The following is an 18319-nucleotide window of genomic DNA, read 5'->3' as shown; positions in this document are numbered from 1 at the left end:
CCCGAGCTGTTCCCCTCTCCCCAGCCAATCACAGGTGAACCCCCCTCTCACCCCACCCACTGGCTAATGTCGCCTTCACAGAACTGTCAAAGTTCTGAATGACATATACTCCAACCTTGACCAAAAACTCTCATGTGCTGCACTGTTTATTGATCTATCCAAAGCTTTCGACACAGTCGATCACAATATTCTTCTACACAAACTCTCACTTGCTGGCTTCTCCGATCACTCCATATCCTGGTTTTCCAACTACTTCGACGGGCGCTCACAGTGCGTCCGTAGTGGTCATCTGACTTCCCAACCCTGCTCTGCTACCAAAGGAGTTCCCCAAGGCTCCTCATTAGGACCAACACTTTTCTCCATCTACATAAATAACCTACCTGAAACAATTTCTAACGCATCCATACATCTCTACGCCGATGATACCGTAATATATGCCTCCGCAGCCGACCCACTTACCGCCGTATCCATTCTCCAAGATAACTTCTCCTCCATCCAAAAAACATTATTTGATTCCAAACTACTACTCAATGCCTCCAAAACCAAATTCATGATTTTTTCACATAAGAAACCTTCTCCAGCTAATCCAACCCAGTTTTCCTTAACCACTCTCAACAACATCCTCATAGAACGCGTCCACTCATACAAATACCTTGGCATCTGGCTAGATGACTCCCTCAGCTTTAACACTCACATCAGCAAACTTCAATCCCACATCAAATCCAAGCTTGGCTTCCTTTACAGAAACAAACTCTGCTTTACTCACTCCTCCAGAATCTCCATTTTCAAATCATGCATTCTTCCCGCCTTTGATTATGGTGATGTCATTTACCAACATGCTTCAAAAACCACGCTTGCCAAACTGGATACCCTCTACCACTCAGCCATCAGATTCGCCAACGGAGCTGCCTACCGTACTCACCACTGCTCTCTTTACAGTCAAATAAGCCTCACCTCTCTCCAAGCCAGACGTGAGTCACATTGGTACACCCTGATCTACAAAGCACTCACTGGACACACCCCAGCCTATCTATCCAATCTTCTGCACATCTCCACATCTACTTACAACCTCAGATCCAACGCGGTCATCACTCTCGCCGTCCCCAAAACCAAGAACTCCTTTGGTAGCAAAGCCTTCCACTCTGCTGCTGCATCTGCTTGGAATGGGCTCAACAAATCACTTCAGCTGGACCAGTTTGTTGTCCTGGCTGCCTTTGGCAGTATATTGAAGTCATTTTTAACACATGCTTGCAATTGCCAATTGTCCTGACTCCCCTGCCCCGTCTCCTAACCCTGCACTACCTGTATGTTTTGTTTGTCCTGTCTGTTAAGTCTAAGACTTGCTGTGTGACTTTTTTGTGCTAAATGATTTTTAACACTGTCTATATTTGCTTTTATTTGTATTGATTCTATTTTTGTGTATGCCTCTATGCCCTCTTGGCCAGGTCATTATTGTAAAAGAGAATTTGTTCTCAATAATCTACCTGGTAAAATAAAGGAAATGAATGAATGAATGAACAGACCCCCGTAAATCCCCACAGACATGTCAATCCCACAGTTAACCCCCATGCACAGAACAGTATAACACACTTACAGTAGCACACAAACCCAACCCGCTACAATATATAGCCTACATGTGTTAAAGTTGTGTGAACTGTCGCAGTTTTTAAAATGTAAACAGAGTTAGACGGCTAGAGTTAGACACACAAGCGTCGCGCCACTTGGGCTCCCTAGGGTTCCATTGGCAGTTGCCACCAAGCCCCCAGGAATAGCGCTGGGCTGTGAAGCCATTTGAACATGGTGGCGAAGCTCTGTATTGCAAGTCACGTGACACCATGCAGCCCAGAAAGGAAAATTCCCATCCACTTGCATGGGGACCCCGGCAGCTGTTAAACCCAGGGGAATTTTTTCCGGGTGTCACTCAAAGTATAAAACGACTTTTAATTATCAAATAATTTTTTATGGGGCATTTTTTCCTCAGAGGCCACTAAGAGCCGTATACGGGTGTATTTTCTTCTTTTAATCAGAATCAGAATCAGAATCAGAAAGACTTTAATGATCCCCGGGGGGAAATTAGGACAAGTTACAGTAGCTCGCTCACAGAACACACATAGCATAAAATAAACAGTAAATGCGATATTAAGCAAAATAAGCAGAATAGGAACACAACATAGCATAGAATAACAGTAGTAAATGCGATAGAAGCAAAAATAAGTAGAATATGTCTAAGAAGCAAAATACGTAGAGTAAGTATACATTCCGTGCCAATTATCATTATTGCACCCTGGACTTATATTAACTCATTCATGGCCAGTTTAGGACTGCCAATATTTAGCACAGGCCAAAGATTTTCATAATTGTTGGTCATCTTTCAAGACCCACAGTAAATTATCTATTAGCACCAGAGTGATTTGCAATACCTCAAAATGAAGATGTATGTCTCTGGGTTCACCAGGAAAAAAAAAGTGAGCTTTTAGCATGTTCTGTACTCTACTTATATCCATTTATATACACCCTGTTTTAGCCCAAAAGGTCTCTCTGAGATGACAAACAGGAGAAAAGGCAATTTCTGTAAAATACACATTCTCAAGCAGAACTCGCTCTCAATTCTTTTATTTTGAACTGTATTGACATCAGACATGTAAATACTATTCGTTATGACACAAATGAAAATAAATAAATATATATATATATATATATATACACATGAAGTGCTTTTTTTTTTACATTCAACAATACAGCAGTGTGAGTGAGTGTGCAGACAGACACACAGACAGACAGACAGACACACCGACAGACAGACAGACAGACAGACAGACAGACAGACAGACAGACAGACAGACACACACACACACACACACACACACACACGATCCCCCTTCGTTGCGTGATTTCCAACCCCACATAGGATAAGCAATAACCACGCCCTGTGGCGCCGGGATTGGCCAGGAGCAACACTGGAGGGCACGCAGCCCAGCGATTTCATGAACCAACTGAATAGCTCTTGAGAAGGACAGCGGGCTGCTGTGACTGCCGCTTCTGGCTTGTCTTCTTGCCTCCCTGTCCTATACTCCCTGCTGTTTGATCGTTCCCGTTTTCCCCTCGGCTATTCAACACTTCCTCACCGCCCTCTGGATTACCCGTCAAACTGATCGATCATTTCCTCATTCCTCCGATGATCAAACGCATCTCTGGAACTTTCTCCCGTTTTCTCCGGCTGGCACACAGGAAAGCGACCAGCTCCTGCAGCGCGCGAGGGGCGTTTCAATGGCGTTTCTCCTGTCTGCACAAGGCAAGCTCCTTATCCGTTTTCTGCTTTTCCTCTTGCTCAATTTCAAAACAACAGCTGCGGTATGTGTTTGTTCACGTGTTGCCTTAGATGCTAGGGACCTGATACTATGTCAGAGGCTGGGGAAGTGTTTGAAATACGCGCTGCACTAATAAAACCAAAAACACGTCAAACACGTCTTTGGCGTGGATGGCTATTTCTGATAAGACGTCAAAGACGTCTTTGGCGGTGAATGAGTTAAGTTGGCTATACGTTACACGTGGCTCAGCCAGGCAGTTAACCTATCGGCTGGCTCAGTCTCAGCGAGACTGAGCGTCTCCAAGGTGCTCTTTTAAGAGAGGCATTAAATAGACCAATGGCCACAGGCAGGAATGATTTCCTGTGCCTCTCCGTATTGCATCTAGGTGGAATCAGTCTCACACTGAACGTACTCCTGTGTTTGACTAGCACGTCTGACTAATACATCCATGGGTGGGAGGGGTGGGAGACGTCATGGAATACGTCATGGCACACTTTTTTTTTTTTTTACAATTTATTTAGACTTTTCATTTACAACTGTAAGGCAATCATCACAAGTGTATACAACTTCGACAAGCATGAACTGACACAAGGCAGCACATTCACACATAATACAGGACAGGGGGAAACACGAAAATAAAATAAAATAAAATTTAAAATAAATAAAACATAAGATGGCTAGAGACTTGTTAAAGATAAATAGAGGTCTTTGGCAAAATTCAATTTAATTAATTTCAGGGACTTCATGTAGAGTTGGGTTTCATTAAAGTAGCAGGTAAAGATGGGTGGAGTTTTGATAAATTTGGCCTTATGAATAAAGAATTTAGCTAAGATTAACGTCATGGCACACATGCGCACTTCGCTTTAGCCCGCATGGTCAGGAAGTAAAACCAGGAAGAAAACCCCCCCATGATGACTTCATGCACCAGTGAGCAGCCTCCGTCCGAATGCATGGGTGGGCGTGGCTCATCCCCTATCCAGTTCTTTTAATACATCCATGGTTGCCACCCATTGACGCAGTTTGTTTACCAAAATGCTGCTCGGCTGATCCCTCGTATGGTCTCTCGTGATTCCAAATATGGCTGAATCCATAGGCAGTTTTAGACCCTTTTTAGGGGGGCTTGAGCCTCCCTACATTTCATCTGAGTCCAGGACACACACTGAGTCCAGGACACACACTGAGTGTAGAGGCTGATTAGCCTCTTAAGTGCAGGTGTGTGGTGATCAGTCCAGAATTAGGTGCAGGTGTGCTAGGTGAGGGGAAATGACTGGAGGTGAATGGGTTATGGGAATTTGAGTTCGAGAGTCACTTTTGTACATTAGGGTACACAAAAAGAGTAACTAATGGAAAGGTAATAGTTAAGTAATGATAGAGAGCCAAAGTGAAACGTCACTTCTTGCTTTCGCCCTGTACCAGCGCTGCGAAAAATATGAATGGCGATGGACTATGCCCATAACCCTAGCAAGTATTTTCGTAATAAGGTTACTTTTTTGATCCCGTTTGAATTGTGCCACGGGGTGCCAATGCCAATTTTGTCAATTTAAAACATAACTTTGCATGTCAAGAAAGTCACAGTTTGTCGCCAAACTGTTGCACTAGAAGTTATAAATCAGAAAGACTACGGTACATACACTGTCGCCTAAGTGACGCCACTTTCTGTACCGGCAAAGCTGAAGACCAGCGACATGCCACAAGCTTCCACAGCTATGTAGTTTTTATACAAAACTAACCCCTACGCTTCAGTTTGATAGTCATATTTTCAATAAAACAATATGTAACTTAGAATGTACAGTCTCCAGTTGTACAGTTTTTTTATATAACCAACAAAACAAAACAAAAAACAAAACAAAAATAAACAAAAAATAAATTCAGACAAGAAAAGAAAAACACACACACACGCACATACACTCCAATATTACAACAATGAAAGTGCTTGTAAAAGTTATGCATGGGGTCCCACATGAATCACACGTCACCCCTAACCTCATCAAGGTAGGCCGGAAACGGGTCCCAAACAACTGAAAATCTTCTAAGTGAGTTGATTCTCAGGAACCTGAGTCTCTCCATCCGTATGACAGAGATCATGTCCGCCAACCACAGCTGAAAAGAGGGTGGAGAGGGGGACTTCCATTCCTGTAGAATTATTTTCTTGGCAATGATTGTCCCCTGTGTCAGAGATTGCTGCACAGCTGTAGGGCAGTTCAAAGAGGAGTCCGAGCAGCCGAAGATGGCGAGTTCTGTAACCTGAAGGGTTATTTTGTAGGCCTTAGAGTACCAGTCAAATACTTTGGCCCAGAACTCAGTCAGTGAAGGGCAGAACCAAAGAGCATGAGACAGAGTGCCCTCCGATACACGACACGTGTCACACAGTGGTGAGACAGACGGATAAATCCTGTCTCTATGTGGTCTCTATGGTTAGAATAGTGAAGACGATGAGTGACTTTTTTTTTTTGTTGCTATTCCTCCTTCAAAATTTGTCCAAGCTTCACCAAACCAAAACACACATCATGTGTGGACTGTGTGGACACAAAAGACATTTTGCGGTTTTTGGAAAGACTGCACCATTGCGATAATCGACTTCCAAAGTTTTATGCGTGGGGCCTATTTCACAAAAGTCGCCATAATGCCATAACACATTGTCCGATGCTAACCAAACTTGGTACAGGTGTGCAGGGCTGTACTCTGAGCTGAGTGGATTTCTTTTCTTTCTGGATTTGATCTTTCAGATTTTCACTGAAGGCACAGGAAGCAGTCTGGGGAGAAATACATTATTTTATTTTGAAGGGCGGGAGGAAGTGCTGATTCATTGTGGGGCGGCTGTGGCTCAGGAGGTAGAGCGCGTCGTCCACCAACCAGAAGGTCGGTGGTTCGATCCATGGCTCCTCCAGTTCGCATGTCGAAGTGTCCTTGGGCAAGACACTGAACCCCAAATTGCTCCCGATGGCTGTGCCAGCACCCAGCTGGCCTCCCTCGGTGTGTGAATGCGTGAATGTAGGCACATTGTAAAGCGCTTTGGATAAAAGCGCTATATAAATTTAGTCCATTTACCATTTATTTACCATTGTAATTATGTCCAGTCTTATTGTTTGTATTGACACTTGACACTTTGCTGAAAGAAAGGCACGATTTATAAACTCCTATTTTTCCATCTGCCAAAATTTTGGGATGTAATAACTGCACAACTTCACACCACATAGACAGGCCATACCTCAAAACGTGCGGCTCGTTGATGAAGGAGTTGTTATGACTTTGCTAAGGGCTTCGTCAAGCGGTCTGGGCGCTATTCGCAATTAAGCGCCCCCCCAAATGGGGGTTTGAAGAATCTGGCAAAATCTTGCAATTAATTAGCTGTAGCTCAGAAACCATACCACCTAGAGCGGTGGTTCTCAACTGGTCTAGCCTCATGACCCACATTTTTCCTACGTCATTAAAGGGATACACCACTTTTTTGGAAGTTTAGCTCATTGGCCACACACCCCCCCCCCACATAACCAAGACACACCATGCCTTACCGGCACTGTCCGCTCAGTTTACAGTGAGCTACAGTCGTGAAGTTAGTAATTATCGCCATAGAATGGAGGCTAATAGAGAGCTCCAGGAACGAGTCCGGAAATCATCGATGCTAACAGCCCTGGTTCTTCACAGTTTTCGCCTATGGGAGTTTTGAATGGGTTTTTGGCGCGATGCTTCTAATAATCTCTCTGGGCAACGCTGGCTTAATCAAACGCGAACCAGTGTTTAGTAACATCATCTTCACACATGAAGACCACTTTTATGAGTTTTGAAGCTTTTATGTGCCGTTAAAAGGGTGGCTAGCTAGCAAACGGCTAAATGAGACTACAATGTTGACGCGGATATTATACGTCATCACGAGTGAACGCGGAAATTCTTTCTCTCGCAATCAATGCGTGGACGCCTATGCGACACTGTGTGTAGTTCTGGATTAGTTTAGCACAAGCTTTTTACCTCTAGGGCTCGCAGTTACGCTTCAAAACTCATGAAAGTGGTCCTCATGTGTGAAGATTATCCCGCTGAACCTTGGTTCACGTTTGATTAAACTTGCGATGCCCACAGACATTATTTGAAGCATCGCGCCAAAAACCAATTCAAAAATCCCATAGACAGAAACACTGAAGAACCAGGAAGTTCGGGACTTCCGCATAAAGCCTACAAAAATACGTCATCCCTGGAGCTCTCTATGGTACAGCTGTTAAAAATCTGCCAAAACACACATCTCACTGCGCCAAAATACATGTTGTGCTTCGGGTACTTACCACATGATGAAATATTAATCCAAAATGCACATAAGTGGTCTTTTTGGAAGGAAAAGAGGTAGCCGGCACTACTTTCCAAACATGGCCGCCGACCTCTTTTCCTTCCAAAAAGACAGATTATGTGCATTTTGGATTAACATTTCATCGTGTGGTGAGTACCCGAAGCACAACATGTATTTTGGCGCCGTGAGATGTGTGTTTTGGCAGATTTGGCGATTTTGGGGGTTTGGGTTAAAACTAATGTCTCCTACTTTCTGAGGCACACAATTACTCACATAAGGCCCTACATTTAATAGTTAGAAGGTTTTTGTGGATTTTGGTTTCCAGGGACTTTAAAGTTGGAAACGGAAACGGAAAAACCGAAAACCTTTTTTTCCCCATTTCGTTTTCTCCATGTAAAACCATTGAAAATGGGTTACTTGAGTACCCTGACTTGGTCTATTCATTTTTTTTTTTACATTTTTAATACTGGATGTTGGTGAAATTCTCTCTGTCTTAATCTGTTGGCACAGGAAAAGATTTGAAAACATACAGAAATACCCATTGTAATAGGTGAGCACATCAATAAACTGTGTCATATACAGAGATGGGCGAAAATACATCATAAAGTATTTTGATACAAATTACAAATACTTGCTCAAAAAATGTATCACAATACAAATACAAAATACTGGTCTGAAAAAGTATTTGAGATACAAATACGTATTTTGAAAATACATAAAAATACATTTTATAAAAACTGATAAAGAGCTGCAACAATTAGTCAATTCATCAATTCCCTAGATATCTGACATCATAACAGTATCCCTGGAGATGATGTGCCATGGCTGCAGTTATGGCCGGCTCCACGGGCTCCCAAAATCATGACTGACAGACAGACAGACACCGCCCACCCACCTTGGTGCCATCGTGCAAATGTGCGCCATCGGCTCATACTACATCAGAGTTGCTCGAGTGACATCACTGATGACATCACAACTGCCTGAGTGACATCACAGTTGGGCAAACAGTTGCTTGAGTGACATCACTGATGACATCACAATTGATCAAGTGACATCACTGATGACATCACAATCATGACCCACACTGCCGCCACACACACTGCCACCCACTTTTCCAATTTTAATTAAGAAGATAATTAGTTGTGTCTTTCTAATATGACACACTGGTTTGAATATGCAGTAAACCGTTTAATTTGCAAATAGGCCAGTGCCTGCAATATCTAATCATCAATTTATATTAGTAATTTATCTCTGGGGGAATTTCCACCAATACAAGGCTTCATACTAGACGTAGAAGTGATGTGAAGTCTGACTCAAGACCCACCGTACTCTGCCTCTGATTTGTTGTTGAGTTTGTTCTGAGGGTAAGGCAATCAGAGGTAGAGTAGAAGTGACATGTCAAAACATTTTTCTCCACAGTTTAAACCTGTGTTCAAGTATACCTACTACTGCATGCGCTGGGACGCGTCATCAGTGATGTTAACTGGGGTCGTGGGGTGTTTCGGGTCTGTCAACATCATACACCCTCGCCCAGTAGACCCAGCCGAGGCCGATTACGACCCCGACCCGCGTCCCAGAAGCAGCCGCTCACGGATCAGCCTTCCTACTCTGTCTGCAACGTTGCCCGCGGAAGGGTTGATCACGCCCAATCCGCTGCAATAGAGTTTAGAGCTACACCGCAGTATTGTGAGACCTTCGGTGCATGGAGGTCTAAGGCCCTGTGGGGTGATTCCAGGCTGGGCACCTCCTTCGTCTCACCAGAACCTCCTGTGGCAAAAGGCAATCCTACCATGCCGTACCATGGGCAGGGAGGATGCCTCAAGGAGGCCTGTGCGCTGCACGTCATACACCTGCGACGAGCACCTCGCTCTAGCCTGAAGGACCCCAGGCCGCGCCGATGTTTACGCAGATTTTCAGGATGTGTCAATGGTAAGAATGTATCAATTTGAGAATAAAATGACATAAAATTAAAGAAAAAAGTATTTTATGTATTTAAAATACACAAAATACAAGGTCTGAAAGTATCTTGATACAAATTACATCTTATTTTTCTCGGTCCAGCCAAATACAAATTACAAAATACAATTTTTTCATTTATTTTTTTATGGCACAAGGGTTTTCTGGTCTATCCCCCCCCCCCCCCCCCCCCCCGCTTTCAGTCTAAACAGGTTGAAAACTGTCGCGCTTAATATTGTTTGGCCCGCGAGTCGTTTCTCTGTATGCAGCCCAGTGGCGGATCTAAGCATCTGGAGGCTCCAGGCAGGTTTACCTTTTTTGGACGTATTTTTGCCATATTTAGAGGCTGTTTGAAGTTACATCCCCCCTCAGATTCAATGGGCATGACCCTCTGCATCCATTGGTCTCCCCCTTTTTAAATCCTTATTTATCTAAGAAAGACCTACCTGTAATTTCTTCTTCTCCTCTCTTCACCAGTACAGTCTTCACCACACCAATGATGTCCTGTAAAAACAACACAACAAAACATATTCTGTTCAACAAATGCACCCACTGTGAAATCTTATTTTCATAAACAATATGATCTCTGTAGGGTAAGATTGTACTTTATTGTCCATTCATTTGGAAGATTATTGGTTGTCATCATGGATTTGCCCGCATCTTGGATTTCAAGCAGGTTCTCCGATAGTTGAATTGAGCATGGTCATGTCTTCTATCTTGTGTTACTAAAGTGACACACAAGACAATAAGAGGTCAATTGTGTGGAGACACAAAAACAAACAAAATACTGTTAAAAATGTTTACCTTTTATCTTTATCTTTGGCTTTGGCTCATCCTCTCTCATTCTCTTTGTGAATCTTGTAATCTTTATATCTTTGTCACTTGTCATCTTTATATCTTTATCTTTGTCACTTGTAATCTTCATAATCATATCTTTATCTTTGTCACTTGTCATCTTTATATCTTTATCACTTGTAATCTTCATAATCATATCTTTATCTTTGTCACTTGTAATCTTCATATCTTTATCTTTGTTCATTCTTCACTAGAATCCAAAACAGGCGGCAACAAAAGCACAGAGCACTGTCCTTTTCACTGTACACAAGCCAGAACCTGTTGATCTTTTCTCCATTTTTCATGTTGATGATAGTGACTGCTTGTGAATCTGCGCCCTTCTTGATTTGGGGGAAATATTCTGTCCTTCACCTGAACTGGTCCTCTCTGCACTATTGAGCAGCACTCTTTTTCTGACAGCTGTTTTGGCCAGAGTGCTGGATCATCTTCAATAATACAAGTTGAAGTGCTACTCACTGGTTCTGGTTCGCTAACGTTAGCAGCTCCGTCCAGCTCCTCCTCGCTAATTTCGTTAGCAGCAGTGGCAGCGTCTTGCTCCCGCTTATCACTAGGCGCAGCGGCAGCCTTGAAATAGGCTGTTAGCTTAGGCAGTTTTGCAATGAAGTTTTCCTTCACCTCTTTCGTTTTCCTTTTTGAATCACCGCTGGGGTACATTCGTTTCATGTTTGCTATTCGTTTGAGTTCTGTTCCTGTTTACTTCTTACACAGGGAGGAGTGAAGTGATCATTGGTTGTAGACGTGCCGGGGGCCCTCCTTCCCCCGTCACACCAGCCAATCCGGCGAGATACATCTAATTGCAGCGCCGCAGAGCCAGCTGGCTACGCCTCTTGACACGGTCTGGCTACGCCTCTTGACACGGTCTGGCTACGCCTCTTGACACGGTCTGGTATACACATCACCCTTCAAAATAAAATACTCGTTATTTTTCTCTTGATTTAAAGAATTACAAGAACAATTATGCTTTCTATCTTCCACACTGAGCGTAGTTAGGCTCGTTTTCAACTCACCCAACACATTTTGTTTTTCATACTGTATATTTTATGGATTTGGAAAATGTTTCTAAATCATTTTTAAAGGTTGTAGACAGAGTAGAGTTTTGCTATACAGTATTTACATTTCTGTATAAAATATTTGGTCAAAAATAATTACATTGTTCATTAAAAATTAAATTTTTTTACCTTCAATGAATATTCAAAATTTGACAGTTTCAAGTATAAATGGTGGTAGTGCATCAATGCTATATTTAATCCATAAATAAAAATAAATAATATAAAAATAAATAAATAAATACATACATAAATACAAAATAAATGAATAAATAAAAATAAATAAATAAATAATAGGCTACAAAAAATAAAAAATAAAAATACATAGCTAAAAAAAAAAATCAATAAAGTCTCTGCCTTTATACACTGTTCTCAAACTTTTTCATGTCAAGGTCCCCTAAACTAAAACAAATTAGACCACATGGACCCTCATTCGATCATATTTGATCAGGGTCCCCCATCTGATATTAGATGTTTTATTAGGAGATAGTGTGTGGCACCCATGGCCAACATTCTGTCATTGTCAACACAAAAACAGCCCTATATTGCAGCAGACAGACAGACAGACAGACAGACAGACAGACAGACAGACAGACAGACGGGGATCACAGACAAAGCTGTCTGTAGCAGGGCTGAGCAAGTGGACCTGGCTGAAATATCAGTTCTGGAATGAAGGTGAGTAACGTTATTTCGGTATGTTTTATGTTTGTCATTTTTATGTTGTCCTCTCCATGTGGCCATGCTTGCAAACTTATATCAGCTATAACAGATGTGTATGTTACATTAATGTGCTTTCAACAGGTAGACAGACAGTCAATATCCTACTTTCCGACTTTCTGTCTGTCTGCTCGACTGTCTCACTGTCTGCCTGTCTACCTGACTGACTTGTCAGACTGACTGCCTGTCTACCTGTCTGTCTGTCTGCCTGACTGTCTCACTGTCTGCCTGTCTACCTGACTGACTGTCTCACTGTCTGCCTGACTGTCTGCCTGTCCCACTGTCTGTCAGTGTCTGAACTGACTGTGTGTTTCACTGTCTGCCTGTCTACCTGACTGACTGATGTCTGTCTGCCACTGACTGACTGACTGACTGACTGTCACACTGGATGTTATGTAATTTAGTGTATAGCTTTGTTGCTTTGAATTTGACATTAGGCCAGGCATGACAATCAAGGCCTCTTTTAGGGCTGTGACGTCTGACCCCTTTTGTTTTTGCCTATCCTTAGTCACCAGCTTTCTGCACCGCCCAGCCACGTCATGGTCTTCGTCACCAGTGTCCGAGCTGGCCTCCTGAAAGGTTCCGCCTGTGTCGTTGGTGTAGAGGGCGTACAACAGGTGTAGAGGGCATCCGGGAGGCAGGGCCGAAGGGTGGAGCAACCCTGGACGATGGCCCGGACACCAACGACACAGGCGGAACCTTTCAGGAGGCCGGCCCGGACACTGGTGACGAAGACCATGACGGTGGCTGGGCGGTGCAGAAAGCTGGCGACTAAGGATGGGCGAAAACAAAAGGGGTCAGACGTCACAGCCCTAAAAGAGGCCTTGATTGTCATGCCTGGCCTAATGTCAAATTCAAAGCAACAAAGCTATACACTAAATTACATAACATCCAGTGTGACAGTCAGTCAGTCAGTCAGTCAGTCAGTGGCAGACAGACAGACATCAGTCAGTCAGGTAGACAGGCAGACAGTGAAACACACAGTCAGTTCAGACACTGACAGACAGTGGGACAGGCAGACAGTCAGGCAGACAGTGAGACAGTCAGTCAGGTAGACAGGCAGACAGTGAGAGAGTCAGGCAGACAGTGAGACAGACAGACGGTCAGTCAGGTAGACAGACAGTCAGGTAGACAGGCAGTCAGTCTGATAGACAGGCAGACAGTGAGACAGTCAGGCAGACAATTAGACAGACAGACGGTCGGTCAGTCAGTCAGTCAGTCAGGTAGACAGTCTGACAGACAGTCAGTCAGTCAGTGACAGACAGACATCAGTCAGTCAGGTAGACAGACAGTGAAACACACAGTCAGTTCAGACACTGACAGTCAGGTAGACAGGCAGACAGTGAGACAGTCAGGCAGACAGACAGACAGGTAGACAGGCAGTCAGTCTGACAACAGTCAGTCAGGTAGACAGGCAGACAGTGAGACAGTCGAGCAGACAGACAGAAAGTCGGAAAGTAGGATATTAACTGTCTGTCTACCTGTTGAAAGCACATTCATGTAACATACACATCTGTTATAGCTGATATAAGTTTGCAAGCATGGCCACATGGAGAGGACAACATAAAAATGACAAACATAAAACATACCGAAATAACGTTACTCACCTTCATTCCAGAACTGATATTTCAGCCAGGTCCACTTGCTCAGCCCTGCTACAGACAGCTTTGTCTGTGATCCCCGTCTGTCTGTCTGTCTGTCTGTCTGTCTGTCTGTCTGTCTGTCTGTCTGTCTGTCTGTCTGTCTGCTGCAATATAGGGCTGTTTTTGTGTTGACAATGACAGAATGTTGGCCATGGGTGCCACACACTATCTCCTAATAAAACATCTAATATCAGATGGGGGACCCTGATCAAATATGATCGAATGAGGGTCCATGTGGTCTAATTTGTTTTAGTTTAGGGGACCTTGACATGAAAAAGTTTGAGAACAGTGTATAAAGGCAGAGACCTTATTGATTCTTTTTTTAGCTATGTATTTTTATTTTTTATTTTTTGTAGCCTATTATTTATTTATTTTTATTTATTCATTTATTTTGTATTTATGTATGTATTTATTTATTTATTTTTATATTATTTATTTTTATTTATGGATTAAATATAGCATTGATGCACTACCACCATTTATACTTGAAACTGTCAAATTTTGAATATTCATTGAAGGTAAAAAAAATAAATTTTTAATGAACAATGTAATTATTTTGACCAAATATTTTATACAGAAATGTAAATACTGTATAGCAAAACTCTACTCTGTCTACAACCTTTAAAATGATTTAGAAACATTTTCCAAATCCATAAAATATACAGTATGAAAAACAAAATGTGTTGGGTGAGTTGAAAACGAGCCTAACTACGCTCAGTGTGGAAGATAGAAAGCATAATTGTTCTTGTAATTCTTTAAATCAAGAGAAAAATAACGAGTATTTTATTTTGAAGGGTGATGTGTATACCAGACCGTGTCAAGAGGCGTAGCCAGACCGTGTCAAGAGGCGTAGCCAGACCGTGTCAAGAGGCGTAGCCAGCTGGCTCTGCGGCGCTGCAATTAGATGATGTTGAATCCGGCAGTAAATTCATGGAATAGTCCAACTAGTGGGGACTGAGGGGGGGGGCCGGCCCGAGACAGCCATGATTCATGAATTTGTCGTTCTGCTGCAATTTTAGCACGGACTCGGGAGATACTAAAAAATAAATGCTCTGGTCTGCGAGGCCCTCTAGTGGACGAGGCTCCAGGCGACTGCCTGTTCGGCCTGGTTCAAGAACTGCCTCTGATGCAGCCTACAACCAAAAAAGTTTGGCCACCCCTGCTAGAGAGAACTGGTCTATTTGAACTAAACTTGACTCCATGCTCTCTCTTGGGCTGTTTTAAGGTCAAAACACAGCTTCAGCACCTCGGTGGAAACTACTAAATCGTCCCCATGCAGGGACATGTAAGAAATGCAGTCAAATGAATGCAGCTAAAACAGCAATTATCATTGTTCCCGTGTTGACACAAATGCTGCCTTCAAATGCAATGGGAAAGATCCTGTCTGTGGAGTTTCGAAAAATCTTTCAACTAAAGGGGGACTAACCCCCCAGATATGTATCAGAACAGTGATTTGAAAATACCTATGGAAAAAACCAAGAAATGACATATGCTCTTGTCTATACTAAACTCTTTGGCTGTGTTCAAGTCAAGATTTTTTTTCGGAAATGGACGCCATTACAGTTTGCCTACCGCCTCAAAAATAATTTATTTGAGAGGGGCAATATCTTTTATAAATATCAACAACTAGCCAACGCTGGTGGTCTATATGGAAAGAGTGTTGCTCAAAATGGTTGAAAGTGATATCAATTTGGCCATTCAGTGGCGAACTAGAAATTTAATTATTTTTGTCCCATTTTGTCCCATGTGTGTGTGCGTGGCTTGTCTAAACTTACGTTAAAAGAGCCTCGCTCCTCGCAGCACACAGCACAGTGAGGACAAACCTCTCGCTCTGGGGTAACACAATGCGAGATTTCTCCACGTAATTCCCTCGTCTAACTAGAGACGAGGGAAATCCGTTTTGAAATCCGACAATGAAATCCGACAATGAAATCCGACAATGAAATCCGTTTTTAATTTGCGTTTGGGGCTTTTCGTGATTCTTGTTAAAGGAGAATTTCGGTTTTTTACACCACGGTCCTCATTTCCAGCTTAAAATATTATGTTTTACTCACCGAAATAGTTTGGCTTCATTCGGATGCCCACGGAAGATTTTAGCTCCGAGTAGTCTCCTCAAACAGGCTATAACGAGAGCCTGCGGCGAGTGCGGGGCATGCTGCACACGCTCTCTAAATGACACTTTTTCTGTCAGATCACGGTTCATTATGGTTGTAAATTGTGTTGATGTTAGCTTAGCTTCTAGCTATTAGCTAAATAATTATATTTACAACCATAATGAACCGTGATCTGACAGAAAAAGTGTCATTTAGAGAGCGTGTGCAGCATGCCCCGCACTCGCCGCAGGCTCTCGTTATAGCCTGTTTGAGGAGACTACTCGGAGCTAAAATCTTCTGTGGGCATCCGAATGAAACCAAACTATTTCGGTGAGTAAAACATAATATTTTAAGCTGGAAATGAGGACCGTGGTGTAAAAAACCAAAATTCTCCTTTAAAAGTTGCAGCACCTCTGATTTTTCCTCTCAGGGCGCAGGCAATGCAGGGCAGAGCTCTTCTCCTCCTCACAGACTGTTCCCATGCAAATCCCCCCGAGGAGCACACACACACAGACAGAGCCAGTCGCTCTGCTCTGCTGACTTGATTTCCTGAAAAGTTGGCGTTGCTTGTACACAGTGACGATATTATATTAGCCGATATGTTTAGAGAAGCTTTGTCACGTTGTCACGTCGTAGTATAGCGTTATATTTTACATGTCCGCTAAACTGCGACGAGATTTGTTTGCTGAAATGTCAGACTGTTGAAAGCCCCCGCCTCTCACTGCTGCTGTGTGCTGCTGCTGCGCGCGCCCCCGCGGGTGCATGAGAGAGCAGACTCTCCCGTTTGACTGGCCGAGAGAAAGTGCTTCCAAGTCGGACTGATAGCCGCGGAAATGTCAGACTGTGCTCTCTCTGCTCTGGCCGAGTCCGAGAGAGCCCAGCTGCTGCTGCGCGCGCCCCCGGAGCTTGGGGCTAGTGCATGAGGTTTACAGTACGACTCTCTCCCGCCCGCTCCCGCCTGCCTGGGCTGGAGACAGTGCTTCCAACTCGGACTGATAATATAAACATCATCATTCAAGCTTATCCAGGTAAGATATTAATAAAGTAGTGACACATTCAGCGGGAAACTAACTATAATTAAGACATGTGCCAACTTTGACGACGTTTGGTTCAGTATTTTAAGAGCAAACTTCAATAGGAATAGGCTTGGAGTTCTGAGGAGCCGAAAGGGTACAGGGGGGGTAGGGGAGTAATTATCTTGAAATCCCATAGTCTTTGGGAACACTGTGACGTCAGTGTGTTCCTAATATCCCATTCATTTGAGAGGAAAAAAAAGCAGTGTTCCACCCTTAGAGGGCGCTTATGCCTGAAAAATGATACAAATGGTCAAATGGCAACAGTTTGGTGTCAAATGTGGACATTTTGACCAGAATTCTTCACACATCACCCCCAAAGTCATATATATTGGGTAAAAGCTGAAAAAAAGTGTTTTGGGGGTTAGTTACACTTTAAATTATCTGTATCCCAGAAACCATAACAGCTAGAGCTAGCAAACTTGGTAGGAAGGTTGGTGGCGCTATAACTGCCCTCTTTATGTCTTGGTCTATAACTTTGGAGCCGTAGCTTCTACAATCAAAATTATTTTTTCACACGTTTCCTTGTCTCGCCCCACATTTACTCATTGCTGTCATCTAAAAAATTACACCTATTGACTCATGGTGGCGCTATTGGTCCATAACTTTTGACCTGTAACGTCTACAATCAAAATTATTTTGCCCCTGGATTCCTTGGCTCCTCCCACTTCTACTCACATAGGCCTGCCCATAATAACTTAGCGTTTCTCAACTGGTGGGTCGCGACCCAAAGGTGGGTCGCGGGGCTGTTTTGATTGGGTCGCAGACATTGGCCAAAAAAAAAATTCAGATTATTGAAACTGGATTAGTGTGCAGAAGGATCAGAGTGACGGTCCGTGCGCAGCGCGCTGAAGAGTAGAGACGTTGGTTTGTTGTCGATACTTGTTGCTAGGCAACACTTAGTTCCGCTTCTGGTAATAAGGACGGCAGTCACGTTCCGTAAGATGGCGGCCTAGTAACAATATAAGAACGTGTCCTAGCTGTATTTGGTAGCTAAAAGTCCCTCCTGTGATTATAATCCTTTCCTGTGTGCATTTTTGAATTACAACCACACACATCTAGAACATTGAGAGGACAGAAGAAAATACCTGTGCCTGTGTATCTCCATATCTTTATATAAAAACCCTCAAAGAAATACCCGATTCCGTGTCCTGACTCGACACCCCATGTTGATGACATCATTCCTAATCAGTGATTAATAGCGTCAGTACAATTAGCCTGACCAGTTTTACTTGTTTAACAAGCTGAAGCATATGCTCTGCCTGTAATTCAAGAGAAGTCTGCCTTTTCATTTCATATTTAATTTTAGTTCAATTCAGATGATTGAAACTGGATTAGCATGGCCCCAGTTT

The sequence above is a fragment of the Poromitra crassiceps genome, assembly GCF_964638095.1.
Source record: "Poromitra crassiceps genome assembly, chromosome: 1".
Lineage (NCBI taxonomy): Eukaryota > Metazoa > Chordata > Actinopteri > Beryciformes > Melamphaidae > Poromitra > Poromitra crassiceps.
Note: the sequence above shows the minus strand (reverse complement) of the source record.